Below are 17,742 nucleotides of genomic sequence, written 5' to 3' on the forward strand. Positions count from 1 at the left end.
GAGCAGAAAAAAGGACCGAAATCCTCTGGTAGTTAGCCCAGAGCTTCTTATGGATCTGGAAAAGTGTTTTCAGGCACCAGACGGTATAAATAAAAGAGAGAAGAGGTGTGTTAGATTATCAAGGTCCGCTACTAAGCATGTCAGGGCCCTAGAATATTATGATTATAATATTTCCCAAACTTTACTATCCTAAGGCCTCCTACACTAATAATTTTTTAGCTGAGGCCCCTTTATACGAAACATGTCTACTATGAATATGTAAACAGAGTAAAATCCTCAATTCTCCATCTTCCCCCATCCTCCCTTCATGGTCCCAATTTGAAGACCGATATCTTAAGCAACCATAGTTTTCGGGACGCTAATGGAACTTGGGACACTACATACATACTCTTAGTATATGTTTGTATTTAATATAATTTCCTTGGCTCGAATTTTCTACAGAAATGCCTTTTACCAAACTTATCCATTATTAAAAAAAGCTGAGACCTAGAACAAAACCGTGGAAATGAAAGAACCAAGACTGGGACCGAAAGAATCACTAAACCTGAACCAGGCTCAACCTTGGTCCTTCCAAATATTAATTGAGTATATAATATTTGATGTTCTATCTTTATCAAAAAGTAAACATTCGATTATCAAAAATTTATCATTATCATGTTGGTACACATGTCAACGATGATGTGTGTTGACAATATTAGCAATTTTGCATTTTTAGTTTGTATTTGACCAATAAAAAGGATAGCCCTCTTTTTCTCCGTCATTTTCTACTCTTGGTGGTTTTTTTTGCAATTTATCATTCTTTTACTGCTTGGTTGTTGGATTTTTTTTGTAAAAAAATTTAAAATATTAAATTTTTCGACATAATTTATTTACAAAAAAAAAAAAAATCGAAAATTTTTGAAAAAATTTATAATACTAATTTTTTGGAAAAAAAATATAAGATTAAATTAACTAGTAAAAAGAAACATTTCTTAATATGGGGAGGAGGCTGCACTCTCTCCAGCCAACACCCTGTGGAAGCACCAATTTCTAGAAAAATCATTATAGGTTGATTTGTGTCGACGGTACACACATGTATTAATATGGGGCTTCGGTTTGAAAATCCTAGACCGATCTGGGAATGTTCTAATTTTTGTAAAAACAAAACTATTGCAGAACCAAGTTCGGTTCACACGCAGTTAATTTATTAAAAACCTGATGACAGACGAGCTGGTCTCCTGTGAAACATTTTTTTAATTTTCAGTTTTATATTATTTCACATACCGAAAAGGCTTACAAACCAATATATGGACTTCAAAGATATTACCAAGGTCAGATTAAGTATATGTAATAAATCAAATTAATGTTTACTTATACTTAATCGGTGTAAATCAAAAATCACCAATTGATGGAATATTTTTTAAAAAATCACAATTATTTCAAAAAAGAAAGCAACACGTCATTTAAATAGATGAAAAGACGATAATACATGGCGTTACTATATTTATGTGAATGTAAATGGTTGATAATAATGGTAAATCAATCATCATTCAATTATATGTAAATACATTTTTTAAGTAGTTTATTCTCTAAGAGATTTCTTTTGATCAAATTTTTACCACTTTCCTTTTGAACAAAGAGTTTATTTGACAAATATAAAATATAATTTATTTTATAGTTTGCTAACAGTATTTTTGGAATAAATAAATAAATATTATTTAAATCAAATCAAATGATAAGTAAGTGCATAATATATAATATATACTTTTTTAAATGTGTCTTTTAACACAAAATCAAACTAGATGAACATTCTAAAAATTAAATGTTAATATTTGTATTCTTCAACGAATAATTATCGTTCATTTCTATCAGGTTAGAAAAAGTGATTTTTTATGTAACTTAATTTATATGGAGTAGAATCTTTATAGCACCTGACACCTAAATAGACTTGTATAAAAATTATACATAATTTTTTTCCTTTCGTTTTAGGAGCTTGTGAATATTTTAGTTAATATATTTTTTGCATATTAAATTTAGTGATAGGATGATTGATCGGAATCGGATGTTGTTTTTTTAAAAATCAGAATTGGCATCGGGAATATAATGTTTATTTTGCGATTCCGATTATTATTTATTACTAGTATTTACTTTTCGAAGATATGAAAAAAGATAATAAAGACATTTTTGCAATTTACTAGAAAGTATAATATTGTAAATTAATTTTCTATGAATATCTATGTATTTGGAAATTTTTTCTCCAAAAAAATGGATATATTATATTTATTTATTTTTTAAATTTTATATTAGAAATTCAAAAATATTTTAAAAAAATGTATTTTTAGAGAAAAGCTACGGATTTTTGAAATATTTTTTAAAAAAAAATTTTATATTTGAAGTTTTTTTACAAAAAATATAATTTTTGAGAATCGTAGTAAGTTTTTGAAATTTTTTGTGAATAGTTGTGGATCTTTGAAAGAATATTAAATATAAAATTGTATATTTTAAATATTTTTTCAAAAAAATTTGTATTTGAAATTTTTTCTTATAAAATTTTTGTATGTGTCAACAGCTGTGGATTTCGGAATTTTTATTCCAAAAAAATTAATTTTTGAGAATAGGACTGGGTTTTTGATATTTTTTTCCCAAAATTTTTATTTGTTGGGAAAGTTGTGGATCTTTGAAAGAATTTTAAATATCAAATTGTATATTTTAAATATTTTTTCAAGAAAAATTTGTATTTGAAATTTTTTCTTATAAAATTTTTGTATGTGTAAACATATAAGGATTAGGAATTTTTATTCCAAAACAATTAATTTTTTTTTAATTTTAAAAACTAATTAGATTACCTTCAAAAAATATACTATTACTAAAATAAATATCATGAAACATAGACAACTAGATATACAAGATATTATGTAAAGTGTTTATGCGAAATTGAAAAGTTATTAACCGAAAACGGACATACACTCATTTGATCCTATTCTACTCTACTCCTTGATTGTAAATAAGATAAATGTGGCCAGCCACCAAAAAATTAAAATTATTTTTCTCAAAATATAGATTGGATTACATTTGCAGGTGTTCTTTGACAACTAATGATTGTCAATTTCTACCAACAAATTATTCTTATGAACTCTCTTAGTGTGTCGTAAATTGAATTTGAAGTAACCCAAATTGATCGTCAGAATAAAGAAATGGGAAATTGATTGCCTTTATTTAAAAGGAGTCATATCAGGACCGGTGGTTGGAAAAAGCGTCAACTGTCAAAACCCCTTATACACCCCGATTGTTGAGGCTGTTTTTGGGTACCAACGTATCCCAAAATAGCATAAAACCACCCGCCAATATTTAAACTACTACTAAGAGCCTCTCACAATCCCTCATTTACACCCCAAGTATTGGGGCTGTTTTGGGAGGCCGTCGAAGCCATCCATTTTTCACCTTCTAACATCCCAATATTTACCTCAGAATACGGGTTCAGAATTTATAATTTTACATTTCTTATTTTATATGTAGGGATAAGACAATAATATTTTATACGTATTAACTATTTATTTTCGTGGAATATATTGGGTTGTTGAAAGGGTCCCTTCATGTAATTTAATTAATAGCAGTGGGTTTCATCTCATTTTGGGGGGCAAAATAGACCCAAATTTTTAGGGCAAATACGTAAGTGAGGGTTTTTGAGGGTTCCTCATTGTTAGTTTATGTAGGGATTGTGAAGTAAATATCTCGGGCAAGAAATGTCTGGAGTGAAATGTCGTAGAAACTGTTATTTATATTTTGAAATGTAATATTTTCCGGTTGACGTTTTGTCCAATTGACATTTTGTCGACCGATGTTCTGTAAGTCGATAGTTTGTCTGTCGACATTTTAACCTACTATCATCGGGGCCAATATAAGCCCCTTAAATAAAGCACGGGTTACAAACTATAGCCAAAATTTTAAAGTGCCTTAACTTATGCCACAAATTTGAATAATTGGGTATATAATTGACTCAAATATGTCTGTGGAACATTGATCATTGATAATTTGACAAAATTTGGCTTTTTGGAAAAAATTTACACTTAAAATGTTTTAGAACATTTCTAAATTTGAACGAATAACCTTTTAATTAGAAATGATAAATGACCAAAATTTGGACATTTTATATTTTCTAGACCAGTAGTTCTCAAATGGGGTACGCGTAGCCCTAGGGGTATTTGGAGGCACAACAGGTGGTACTTCAAATTTTGAAAAATATTATACAAGATAAACATCACTGAACCTTATAATGCTTTCGTTATTTTATTGGATAGTAGAATAAAAAAATATTTTATAAATGGTACATCACTGAAAAAAGGTTGAGAATCCCCGTTTTAGACGAGATAATAACTTTGTATATTATAGAAAACTATAAGAATTTTCTCAAAAGTGAGGAGGATGGGGAGAATGGCCCCTATGGTTCTGTTGCCACTCGCTGTATGTGTGTAACTAATGTAATTAAAAAATAAATGAAAATTTTCTGCTTTTGTTGATTTTTATGTTGAAGTACCACACATATATATATAGATAAATATAATAAGTATATCAAACTAGTGAGTTTGCCAAAAAAAATAAGGAATTTTTGCTTTTTAGAAGAAATTTGTTTCGTATTTCGTGCAAATTAAGCAGCAGAGGATTAAATTTAATATTTGAAATTTTATTCAAAAAAATATAAAAATATAATAAATTTCCCAAAAATGTAATGAATGAATTTTTTTTTTTTTAATTTTAATAATTGAAGTTTTTTTCCTAAGAAATTAACATTTGAAATTTAAGTTTTTAAATTTTTTGTGAATAGCTGTGGATTTTTGATTTTTTTTTTGAAAAAATAATTATTTGAAATCTAAGTTTTGAATTTTTTTTTTTTTTAATTTAATTTTCTGTGAATCGCTTTGAATTTTTTTTCAAAAAATTAAACTTTTTGTGAATAACAAAGAATTTTTGAAATATCTTTCCAGTAAATGTAATTTTCTGTGAATATCAATGGATTTTTCAAATGTTTTCCTACAAATTTTAATATGGATAAAATAAAATCCAAAACCTAGCTTTTCCCAAAATATCCCCCCAAAATTCTCTGTTAAAATACTATATGTAGAAGGAGGTTGAGAGAAAGCCCTTTTGATACATAATACATGCATATTCAATAATAAAACTTCATCTTAAAACATACATAGATCTCTATCAAGTTCCAAGGATATGCACGAAATATGTATATACTCGTTTATGTGGATATACATAACTATAAATTCATTTGAAATTAATTTACAATAAAATAGTATTAAAAAGAATCTAAAAAACATACTAGAAAAAACAGTTATATCATGTTTTATACAAACGACGATAAAAGCCTCTATGTATTACTTAGAATATGTAAAGGCTTCGAGAATTGAATTAAGGCAGTGGTTCTCAAATGGAGGTACGTGTACCCCTTGAGGTATTTGGAGGTGCTCCAAAGGATACTTGAGATTTTGAAAAAATATTTTAAAAGCGGTACATAAGTCAGGAGCGTCCGCAGTAGGTGGGTTGGAAGGACTGTAGCCCCCAGCCCCAGATTAAAAAATTTTTATTTTTAATTCTTTGAAAATAACTTTGGATTTTTTAAATAAAAATTTATTTTTTCGTGAATAGCTGTGGATTTTGAATTTTTTTTTTTGCTCAAATTTTTTTTTTTTTTTGTGAATAGAAAGGGAATTTTAAAAAAAATTTTCAAAAATTAATTTTTTTCAAAATAGCTTTGGATTTTTGAATTTTTTTTTTTGTGAAAAGTATGGATTTTTAAAAAAAAAATCCAAAATTTAAGTTTTTGGGAAGAGCTTTGGATTTTGAAAAGAAAATTCCAAAAAAAAAAATTTTACGTGAATAATTAGGGATTTTTAAAAAAAAAAAAATCCAAAAATTTAATTTTTTGACAATAGTTTTGGATTTTGAACTTTTTTTTCCAAAAAGATTGTTTTTTTGTGAATATCTGTGAATTTTGACTCTTTTTCTTTGTACAAAAGTTAATTTTTTTTTGAAAAGTTAGGGCTTTTTGAAAAAAAAATTCAAAAAACTTAATTTTTTAAGAATAGCTTTGGATGTTTAAATTTTTTTTCCAAAAAATTTATTTTTTTGTGAATAGCTGTGGAATTTTTCTTTGCAAAAAAAAAATATTGTTTCATGAAACACCTAGGGATTTTTGAATTTTTTTTTCCCCAAAAATATAAATTTTGATCATAACTTTGGACTTTTGAAATTTTTTGAGAAAAAATTCAATATTTTGCAATATTTTAAACCTTTAAATACTGTCACTAAAGCTAAAAATTCAATATTTTGCTATTTTTAAACCTGTAGATACTGTCACTGAAGCTAAATATTATTTTTACTGCTAAGTGGGTACTTCAGTTAAATAATTATTTTACAAGTGGCACATCACTAAAAAAAATGTTGAGAATCCCTGAATTAAGGTATTCCAAAAAACAAACACATAAACAAGCAAACACGGTAAATACTTTTTTATGTCTTTATAAGAGTGGAATAGTATTTTTATAGGTTGTTATTTCAGGGTCTCCTGATTCTTCTTCTTTTTTGTTTGTTCTCCAGTTTGATGACTTTTGAGAAATAAATACAAATGTGTTATGAAAATAATAGGCAATTAGTTTGGATTTATCCCCCCCCCCCGTCTCCCCCCTTGTGAAGGGAGTTTAAATCTCTCAAGCAGAAATATTATTTCAAAATAATTCATGTTTTAAATATCTTTATATTTAAATAAACATTCATAACAATACACTTTAATCTGCATATTTTTTATTATTATGTAAAAATAATAACTATGTAGAACAAGGCATTGAATGTATTATGAATGTAGTAAGTACTCAGAGAGCTGTTTGTTAGTGTTGAGACCTGGTCCAAGTTTGATTTTTGGTTTTTCGGTTCGGTTCGGTCTTAAATTACACAGGGGAACAATAAGAGGAGGGGGGGAATTTTGTAAAAATGAATTGAAGACAATCTATGAGCACAAAATCCAAAACTGATCTCAGTTTTTCTTTCAGTTATCTGAAATATCTTGGATTAGGTATAATAATTCGGCACTATTAGCCTCCAGAGTCATTTTTACCCATAAAACAAACCCCAAATTAAAAGTAGGATTAATAAAGCTTAAATATAAAAGGGTTTTTTATCATTAAAAAGTGTTTTTATTGATTCTGTATCTTTTTCTTAACTGGATATATTTACATTTTTAGACACACAAATGATGAAAAACGACACTCTTCTTTAGACCTTTATGTCTTATTCATAAAACATAGTGATGAAGAATATCATAGCTTACATTATCAAAAAATATTCGATATATTATTAACAAAAAATCTGTTTAAAAAATATGCGTCTACAAGGGTTTTTTTTTTCTATTTTCTATTTTTTAAGTGATCCCATTTTGAAATATTAAAATTATCTACTCATCGTGGATTGATTGATTTATTATTTTGATCCTGGTATTTAATTCCCATGGAAGAAATCCACTCTACTTCCTTATAGGAGGTCTGATAGTTTTCTTTGGGAGAATTCTCCTTCCGTCATCCCTTGTGGAATTCGGAATCTGAATTAGAACATCTCTTGAGATGGATGCTCAAGTTACAAGTATCTTACTTCCATTGACTCCGTCTTCCTTTTTTGAGGCATCACGTCATGAAATTGGCATTGAAGTTCGAAAAAATATGATGATAATGTGGACTCAAGGCTAGTACACCCCCATAAAAAATGGGATCACTACAAAATCCTTGGAGATGCATATTTTTTAAAATGATCTTTTGTTAAAAGAATAAATATTTTCTTAAATTAAACATTGAATATAATTTCCATAATATGAGCTATGATATTCCTTATCACTATGTATTATGAATAAGTTACAGGATTCTATGGAAGAGTGTCGTTTTTTCATCATTTATTAGCCTAAAAAACTTAATTACTTCGATCCATTAAAAATTATACAAGTTTCAGGCCGGTCTAGGATTTTCAGAGCAAAACCAAACACAAGTGAATATTTTGTTTGTATGTATATAATATGTATTTCCTTATACGCACTGATTCCATTAAATGTATGCTAATAAGTATTTAATTTATTTACATAATTTATAAGAATGTGCTAATTGAAGACCATTTTCATGCAAAGAGATGGATCAACTTTCACTATTATGGAGAAAGTCCTGTTTTTATGAGTGAAACATCTCAAATTGAGACCCTCACAAATTTATTTAAAGGCTTTAAGTTCTTCTCACATTTTTATCATCGTTAAAGGAATACTCTCTACATTTGGATTGTGTACTCTTTACCTTTCTAGAGGCAACCAGATGCAGGAATAATTGAGCAAAGGTATCAGCTGACAAAAGGGGTATAAAATGACGTCACATTTGTTTTCTTCCATTAATAACTTTATTCGCAATTCTAATTAGGTAAATTATATGCAACTTTGATGACTGATGACGTAATAAAAAGTAAATCCATCAACTTATTTCTTTCAGCTGACGTTGAAATTATAATACAGCAATGTACACAAAGATAAAATAATATAAAGTAATACTAACATTTGAGTTGCATTCATTCCTGGACCGGAGTTTGTAAATGAAGTGCATGCCAATAAACTGTCAACTAGTATCTTAGGACAAATTTGTATGCTGTGGCGCTAATATTTCAAAATACTACTGTCAATCGAAATCCCTTTGTCGTGTCTATGTATTTCTTCATCTATGATATAATACAGGGTACACAAGCTATCCAATGCACCTTTTTGGTGCACTCTCTTGGGCAAACGTGGAGACTTAGGCAGATTATAATTTTTTTTGTTAGATAGCTTGTTCAAAGTTACACCAGTTGGAAAAAAAAATTAATCAATTAACAAATTCGTTGTCCAAAATATTTGAAAAAAGCACGAACCCCTTCTTAGAATCCGCACCGGGAGCTACAAAAAAAAAAGTGCTCGTACTCTGGGACTCGGTGAGACGTTCGTTTTCAAGGTGAGGGGAGAATTTGAGGTCTCAGGAACACTTTCGAATGACGTAAAGGGTAAATTGTGAGACTTTTGGAACTGAGGCTAGACAGCCTCGAATAGGATTCTAATTTTTGAGTCCCCACGCTCTAAAAAAATTGGTGGTCATTTGGATTGACGGTGCTCAATGGACAAACGCGCTCGGGAGACATTATTTTCTTCAACTCATTGAGCTTAAGTTCGATTCACTGTCTCTCCTATGGAAGGAAATCTACATTATGTTAATGGACATTAACGATAATTCATAGGTCAGATGTACTAGTTATAATATTATAATCAGTGCGAATCTATAAAATCAGTTAAAGGAATATTTAAAAAAAACGCATATAAAAATATAAAATGTTTTTTAGCCTCCTCAAGAAAAAGTATGTTGAAGACCCTGCATTTTTTTTCTTCCAGTTGTTCTTTTAGGATAGCAAATTGCTTATTAGCTAATTAAAATTTTTACTTACATTTATATATACAAACATTCTTAAGAAAACAATTAAATATGTATTGTTTTTAATAGTACTGTATTTTGCAATATGCACATATATATAAGGCGAGAAAGGCTAATTTTACTAAAAAGTTAATATCTAAATATAAAGTAAGAACATTATAATTATGCATAAAAGCATATACCTTCCTCTAAAAATTTTAATTTAAATTATGGAAGAGAAAAACAAAAAAGGATGAGTAACTGAGACTAACTTTTTCCCTTGGGAGATATGGTGCGAGAATAAAAGGCCATACAATAAAAAAGGAAAGGTTACAAAGATGAAAAAATAACCCCATTCTTTTAAGTTGATGTTTTAGATTAGAGATAATTACTATATTTTATCGACACCGAACGAGAATCCTGCATTTGAAGAAAGATGGATGATGTTGGGTTTATTTTAGTTCCAGTATCTTCGGTATAAAAAAAGAAAAAAGTAAATCTCTTTCTTCTATTATCTCTGTTATCACTTAAATAGGCGGTTTCAAGGGCTGAAAGTGGCTCTAAATAGTTAAAATTCTTTCTACTTAATAAATTTTAAAAAATTAATAAAAAGATTCATTCTGCCACAAATATTAGCCTTATTCCCGGATACGATAACTGATGCATTATAGGATAAGTGATTTAAAATTAATAATATCTCCCATTATACCGGTAGTTGCATAAATACGCGGACTATTTGCGGGAAGTAATTAAATGTATAATAAATTTCGTATGACGTATTTTTTTTCAGAATTATATAATAGAAAATTTATTCTGGTATAAAATTTAATATAATTACTGAGTATAACCACCATCAGCTGCTATTACACCCTCCAAGCGCCTGCGGAAGGCCTTGCACACATTGGTGATGTAATGGTCTTCCATGGCTGTCCATTACTCATTGAGACTGGCCTTCAATGAGTCCAAATTGGGGTGGCGGGTAGCACAGGCCTTCTTCTCAGTTTGCCACCACACACTGTAGTCAAGGGAATTCAAATCAGGTGATTGAGGTGGCTAAATGTTTTTGTGAAGGCATCCTTCACCTAATCCATATTGATTTTATGTGGTCTGCCGGTCCGGACACCCTCCTTCAAATCTTTTCCCTTCTTGACAAGCTTCTGGACCTTGAACACAGTAGTCCTGGATAGTCCAGTGTCCTTGATTATCTCCTTGACAGACCTACCGGCGCGGAGGAGAGTGGCAACCATATGACGTTGGGCCTCGTCATTCATCGTAAACGACTTTGTTTGATGCGAGTAAGAAAAACAAAAATAAAGCCAAAAGATTTACCGAGTTACTTGTGCTAGAATTTTTTATTTCCGGTAACGGAACCTCGAGATATAAGCGGTTTAAAAATTAGTCCGCGTATTTATACAACTACCGGTATATGTTCTTATATATGGTTAAAATGATAAAAATGTAATTAAGGTCAATAGAAATAAATGGTTATACCATAACGCGTGGATACTGATGTGACCATCACGCTTTTAAAAATCTTCGTCATAGTGTATGAGTGTTAGCGTTTTTTTCTTAAAATCTGTTTTTCTTGCCAAGCAGTCGGTACGATACATCAAATTGAAAATTCGAGCATGCCCCATTACATGATGGTCTAAACTTGTATTTCTATTAACCTTGCAGTATATATATTTCTTACGAGGGGCGTCCTAGGGGGATGTGCTAGAGGTGTTGTAGACCTTCTCCCCCGTCAAAAAAAAATCTCTCAACAGCTATGGATTTTGGGAAAATTTATCAAGTAATTAAATATTTGAAATTTTTTTTCAAAATTTTTATTTTTGATAAAGTTTAGTTTCTTGACAATAAACATAGATTTTTGAACTTTTTTTTTGCAAAAAATTAAAATTTTTATAAACAGCTGTGGATTTTTGGATTTTTTTTTATAAACAAAAAATTTTAATTTTTTGTAAAGAGCTGTGGATTGTTTACATTTTTTTCTAAGAAATTTAATTTTTTGAGAAAAAACCATGAATTTTGTAATTTTTTTGTTACTAACTGTTGAGCTTTGGAATTTTTTTCGAAAAAATTAAAAGATTAAATTTTTTTTTCCATAAAAAAATATTCTAAAAAATTAAATTTTTCAAATTGAAAAATAAAAAAAATTACAATTTAAACAAAAAATTTAATTTTTCAAATTCATAAATAAATAAAAATTTTATAATTTTAAACAAAAAATTTAATTTTTTTCATAATTTTAAACAAAAAAATTATAATTTTAAACAAAAAGTTTTCTATTTAAAAAAAAAAAAATTTTTCAAATTTATAAAAAAACCTTGAGGCCCCTCAGTCACACGACCTACACATTCCTTTATGCTTAAAAAATAATTCCTTCTCAAGAATTAAATAATAATGATGATAGTTTTAAAAAAAAGTTCTGTTGAAGTTGAAACAACAAAAATGCACTCCCGCTTTCTAGGGCATATTTTAGACACCTCATCATATACATTATATATACTTAACACTGATGCATTATGAAATGTGCAATTCAATTGTGATCATAATATATTTAAAGTCTTATTCTATTGTTCATTTCTATTTGATAAACTATATAAATATTTTTATGACTTTGAGCCATAAAATATTTTGCCACATTGCCTTTTTCACTTTTAAAATAGAGAAATGTTTTAGGGGCTAATGAATTGCATTCTTGTATTTTTATGGCTAAAATGAGAAGCACGATCTAAAAAGATATACAAATCGAATAGAACTTTCCTCTTTTTTGATGAAAAAATAGGATCATTATCCAATAATTCAATAAATACATATATTTTTTTTAAATTGACATTTCATTATTAAAATATTTCTTCTGGTGGCGATTTTTAATTTATTTTTTAAATTCAATAAAAATCCATTTAGTAGAGAAACTTTACCGCGAATATATCAATGCTTATATTGAACTATTTTATCCACTTGCAAATTGAACATCAAAAGGAAAACCAAAAAACTTGGAAAAAAACATATAGTATCGAGCCTCTGTATTACTTTTGTTGCCAACTGTTAACTAAGCTGCTAAGTTTGTCCGTAGGAATATTTTCATCAGAAAAATACGAAAAATTTGGCAACAAAATTTTAGTAACGACAACTAATACTATCCGGTTGAAATCCCATAAAAAGATTTGACCCTTAAGAATACTTTGTTTTTCTCAAAGTCATCTAAATTCTGAAATATTTGATATTGTAGTAATTCGGGACTATTCTCGTTCAAAGTCACTTTTTACCCTTAAAACAATCCTCAAATTAAAAGTAAGATTTCCAAAACTGATGTAAAAACGTTTTTTTATTGTTTAAAAGTGTTTTATTGTTTCTGTATCTTGTTCTGAAATAGATATATTTCCATTTTTAAGCTAAAAAATGACACTCTTCTTTAGACCCTTATAACTTATTCATAATACATAGTGATGATAAATATTTTGGCTTATACTATAGAAAAATATTCAATGTATAACTTAATAATAGATCTATATAAAAAAAATATGCATCCGCCAGAATTTTGTTCCATTTTCTATTTTTCCATTTTAAAATATTGAAATTATCTACTCATGGTGAATGGATTGCTTTATTATTTCGATCCTGGAATCTCATTCTCAAGGAAGGAGTCAAGTCTACTCTCTTATGAGGTCTGATAGTTTCCCTTGGATGAATTTTCCTCCCGTCATCCCTCGTGGAATGTGGAATTCGAATTCAAACATCTTTTGAGATGGAAGATCAAGTTTCTTTTTTTTCTTCTTTTATGTGACATGGCATCATGAAATTGATACTGAAATCGGAAAAATATAATGATAATTTTGACTATTTGCTATTACAGCCCCATAAAAAAAAGGGAGCACGATAATATAGAACAAAAAACTTTCGAGATTAAATCAATTTTTTGGCTTGAATTTATTTGTACAAAATGAGTGTTCCCCTGTGTAATCAAAGATATAGAATCTTAACCAAAGATATATATCTAAGGTTCTTAAAAATAAGAAAATAATATCTAGACCAGTCAAACCTTCATCTGTCATGGTCTGGGCTGATTTTTCCATCAAGAAGTAAAAATTTACCTATTTGTCCGATCTAAGGATACATAGATAGTTTTCCCATCTGCAGAAAACCGTTTAATATAGATAATGGCAGTCGAAGATGCCACGTTAAAAAGTATTGGGCAAATAGGAAGTATCCTTTGTGGTAATTAAAGTGGCGGGGGTGGTTTTTAATCTTCCTTGATGCTCCAAGTTTAAACTGAACAACCGTTTGACATGGATAGAGGATAAGTAATAATACATATAGAGGTATTTTTAGTCGTGGCAGTATTTTTTAGACTGTGTCGAGATCCCAGGTTTATCCTACACTCTGGTGACTGTCTTTTGGATCAGCAACGAATAATCCTCATCGAATTTCATGAAAAGGGTAAAATTATTATAGGTGCATAGCATTTATCGTTATTGGACAGTTTGAAAACCGAGCTACAAGAAAAACGCCTTCGATTGACTGTCAAAAAAGTCATTTTCCAATGCGACAATGCACAAGGTCACACCTCAGCAGCTGTGGTGGCAAAAATAATCGAAATAGGGTTGTCATTCTTTTTCGTCCATAGTTTGAAAATCACTCCACTTCCTCCATTCAAAAGAATGCCAAACAGAAAGAAATAGACCAATCTGGGTGAAGGTTGGTATGCGTTCTTCCAAGAGATGCTACTAACTAAACATAACATTGATACGCGCCATTAATACCCGTTTTTTGTTTTTGTTTTTTAAATTGAAAAATCGTCATTTTGTCAGAAAAAGTAAAATTTTCTAGAAAAAACTACAGCAATTCACAAAAAGTTATTTTTTTTTGGGAATGAATAATATTAGAGTATTATAGATTCTAGTCATCCACCTCTTTCCCTAAACTTTAGGTATCATTTTTCTTTAAAAGGGATGTTGTTGAAACTTCAACGGCTGAAAGGAAGACTTTGGAAAAAAAAACTCATTTCAGCTGTTACAATAAAAGACCGATAAGGACCAGTCTTAGAACTGATGAAATTAATAAGGAACAAGCTGCAGTTTTCGTATTTTTTTAGACTAATTCAACACTAGTATTAGCCTCTTCCGAAATGATTGAGACTTGAGGTTCGCTTGAAGGGAAAGGAGAAGAGTTAGCTACAAAATTCCATTAGTATAGTTTTTTCATGAATTTTACTATAGAAAACATTCCATAGTCATTCAACGACTTTATAGCTAATGCCTAAATACCACATTTGCACATGCTTTTTCCATTCGTTGCTGAACATGGAGACTCACAATTTTCGCTCGTACTTTTTTGATACGCAACAAACTGGGTAAAACAGTGTCTGAGATCCACATTGACCTCATTTACCCTGATGCCTGCCTGCCCTAGTCGTTCAACTATCTCTCAGTGGATAGCACTTTTAATCTCGAGAAAGGTGTCTCATCAGGACGTTCCTGGGAGACAGGGACACCCAATAACATCGGCCAAGTCAAGTATTTGCTAAAGAACAAACCGATTGAGCGTTTGAGAGGCCACAGTGGTGCTTTCCCAACCGCCCATAGTAATTTGTAGAATATTGACAGATGATCTCCGCTTCAGAAACCTGATCAGCGTATGGTACAAAAAAATTCTCTTCCAGGCCAATAAGGATTTGCAAAAGAAGTGCTGTAGGTCCCTGATTAAGCCCCTCCAGGAGCATCAGAAACAGTTTTATTGAGTCTCACCTGTTTTTAAAGGATAAGTCCTGGTTCTTCTGGAACAGGAGCGAGCGGAGGGATGTCTGGGAGGACCGTGAACACCTCACACGCAGTGTTCAGCGGTTAATGATTTAGTGAACGAAGGGGAGCTCTCCAGGGAGTTGTGTGAGTTGGAAAACCATTTCCATGACGTTATCCGAGCCGTAGAAGACTATGTAACATGATTGAGTACTTTTGTTATACTTTTGAATGTAATTTCTTGTCATACTGGGCCAGTCTCAATCATTTCGGAACAACCTAATTTATTTAGAAAATATTAGGTTATAAATGAAATTGTCAAAGAATGAAGTCATCCATTAGACATACAAAATGTATTCCCTTATTTTATTTCACTATCAAACGACAAACCTATATATATATATATATAAGAGAGACAGGGCAGTCATGATTTATGTATTAAAAGACAATCCATTGTGCCATTCATCTATCTAAGGAAATTATTCAAACGTAAACGTAATTTTTACTTATTTATGTAATACACATTGATATATATATATATTGTATAAAATATGTAAAATAGGTATATAACACAAATATTCGGAGAAAAGCTAACTTTTATTCATTTATAGCTAAATAAATCCCCCTCCATCTTCCTAGACGACTTTTATTTCTAATTAAAGTTGAATAAGAACTTATATATTTACATAAAGTGAGTCCAGGAAGGATTGAATTTTGATAAAAGTAAGTGAAAAGGAATATGACATTCCATGTTGCTCGGAAAGAAAAAAAAAGTTATAATTACAGATTGCAAAAGAATTTTTATATATAGGGGATCTCATCAAAAAATAGAAAAAAGGAAAAAAAGAGGCCCTAATGTGGTGTTTATCTTTTATATCCATAGCTATAAATGAATGTATGCATTAGTGTTGGGTTCCAGTCTAAAATCCTAGACCGGTCTGAGACTGTTATGCCTTTTAGGTGACAAAACTAATTATATGGGGGTCTGCAGGAATATAATTAGGGAAGAGGGCTTTGGTTTTTTTATTTTAAATATACAAATATTTAAATTTTTTTGGAAAAAAAATGAAAAATTAAAATTAAAAATAAAGTTATCTAGTAAAAAGCAAAAATTTCTTCTTTTGGAGAGGGAGGCTACAGCCCCTCCATCCTACCCCCTGCGGAAGCCCATGAGTTAGGTCTGGATTACGGTGTTACATCACTAAGACAAAAATTCACAGTGTACCTTGTTTTTATTTTTTTTTCAAAAAATTAAATATATGAAATTTAGTTTAAATTTTCCATTTTTTTTTCCATAAATTTTATTATTCTGTAAATAGCTATGGATTTTTGAAATTTTTCTCTCAAAAAGTAAATATTTGAAAATTAATTTTTTGTAATTTTTTCCACAATTTTTTTTAAATACTGCGGATTTTTGAAAATTTGTGTCTAAAAAGTCTATTTTTAGAGAATAGCTATGGACTTTTGGAATTTTTTTATCCAAAATATTGAATATTTCAAATTAAAATTTTTGGGATTTTTTCTTTAAAATTCCAAAAACTAAGACCCCTTCAAGATATAATCCTACGAAACCCCCTGTATCTGACGATGTTTCTACTTCTTTACTACTAATAAGTGTTCTGAAAGTGAATTGAGGTTGAATGAGCTCTTTGTAAGCTCTGAAAAATCCTCAACCATTATTGAATTCCATGGCTGGGAAGAATTGGCAGACTTTCAACTGATTACAGACCTTTCTCTGTTACTTATGAAATGAAATATTGTGTGATACAATATATGTAAGGACGAGGGAATAATCTGATAAAAAATCGGTATCATTTAAAATTCGGAGATCCATTTTTTTTTCTGATGACGTCATGAGCTTTTCAAAATGTCGGTCTAAATCGTTCTAGAACAAATTACTATAAGGGAAAGGTTGTGCCCTTATTGATGTAGCATTTCAAGCAGTTCCTGTTCTTGAACCGCTAGAACCAGAACCGACAAAGTTGAACCAAGACTGCAATATATTGCTTAACAGTCATGGTTCTTTTGCTTATTTTCATTCATTGTATTTTTTGCTATATTTATAAGCTTTTAATATTCCATCGGTATAATTTTATGTAAATTTAGTACGTCACGACTTTTATGTTTTCATGCAACCTTTCATCCAAAAAGAAATAGAAAAAATCCTGGTCCACTACTAAGCTTGTCGGGCCCTATAATATGATAAATATAATATTTCTTAAGCCAGGATTTCCCAAACTTTATTATGCAAAGGCCTCCTACACTAATACTATTTTAGCTGAGGCCCCCTTTATACGCAATATTTGTATTATGTATTTGTAGACTTAAAGCAATCCTCAATTCTACATCTTTCAGACCCCACCTCCCATTCCCCATGCCTCAACTCACGGCCCCCACTTTGAAAACCATTGCCTTAAGCAACCTTGGTTGTCGGAGCCCCTGTTGGAACTTGCAGCAATACGCACTCTGCGTATAAAGTAGCATCCACTCTTTTTGTATCTAATATCATTTCCTGGGCCCAAAATTTCCTAGCAATACCCCTTGTTTTAAGTTCCTTTTAA

At 29.9% G+C, this 17,742-nt stretch overlaps 1 protein-coding gene across 1 annotated transcript in view; it reads right to left on the reverse strand.

Annotated features, from left to right (window-relative positions):
* LOC121118242 (uncharacterized) overlaps nucleotides 1–17,742 on the reverse strand; it is an 81,637-nt gene that overhangs the window by 39,707 nt on the left and 24,188 nt on the right. The window lies entirely within an intron of this gene.

This window comes from Lepeophtheirus salmonis, chromosome 5 (genome assembly GCF_016086655.4).
Source record: "Lepeophtheirus salmonis chromosome 5, UVic_Lsal_1.4, whole genome shotgun sequence".
In the NCBI taxonomy this organism is placed as follows: domain Eukaryota; kingdom Metazoa; phylum Arthropoda; class Copepoda; order Siphonostomatoida; family Caligidae; genus Lepeophtheirus; species Lepeophtheirus salmonis.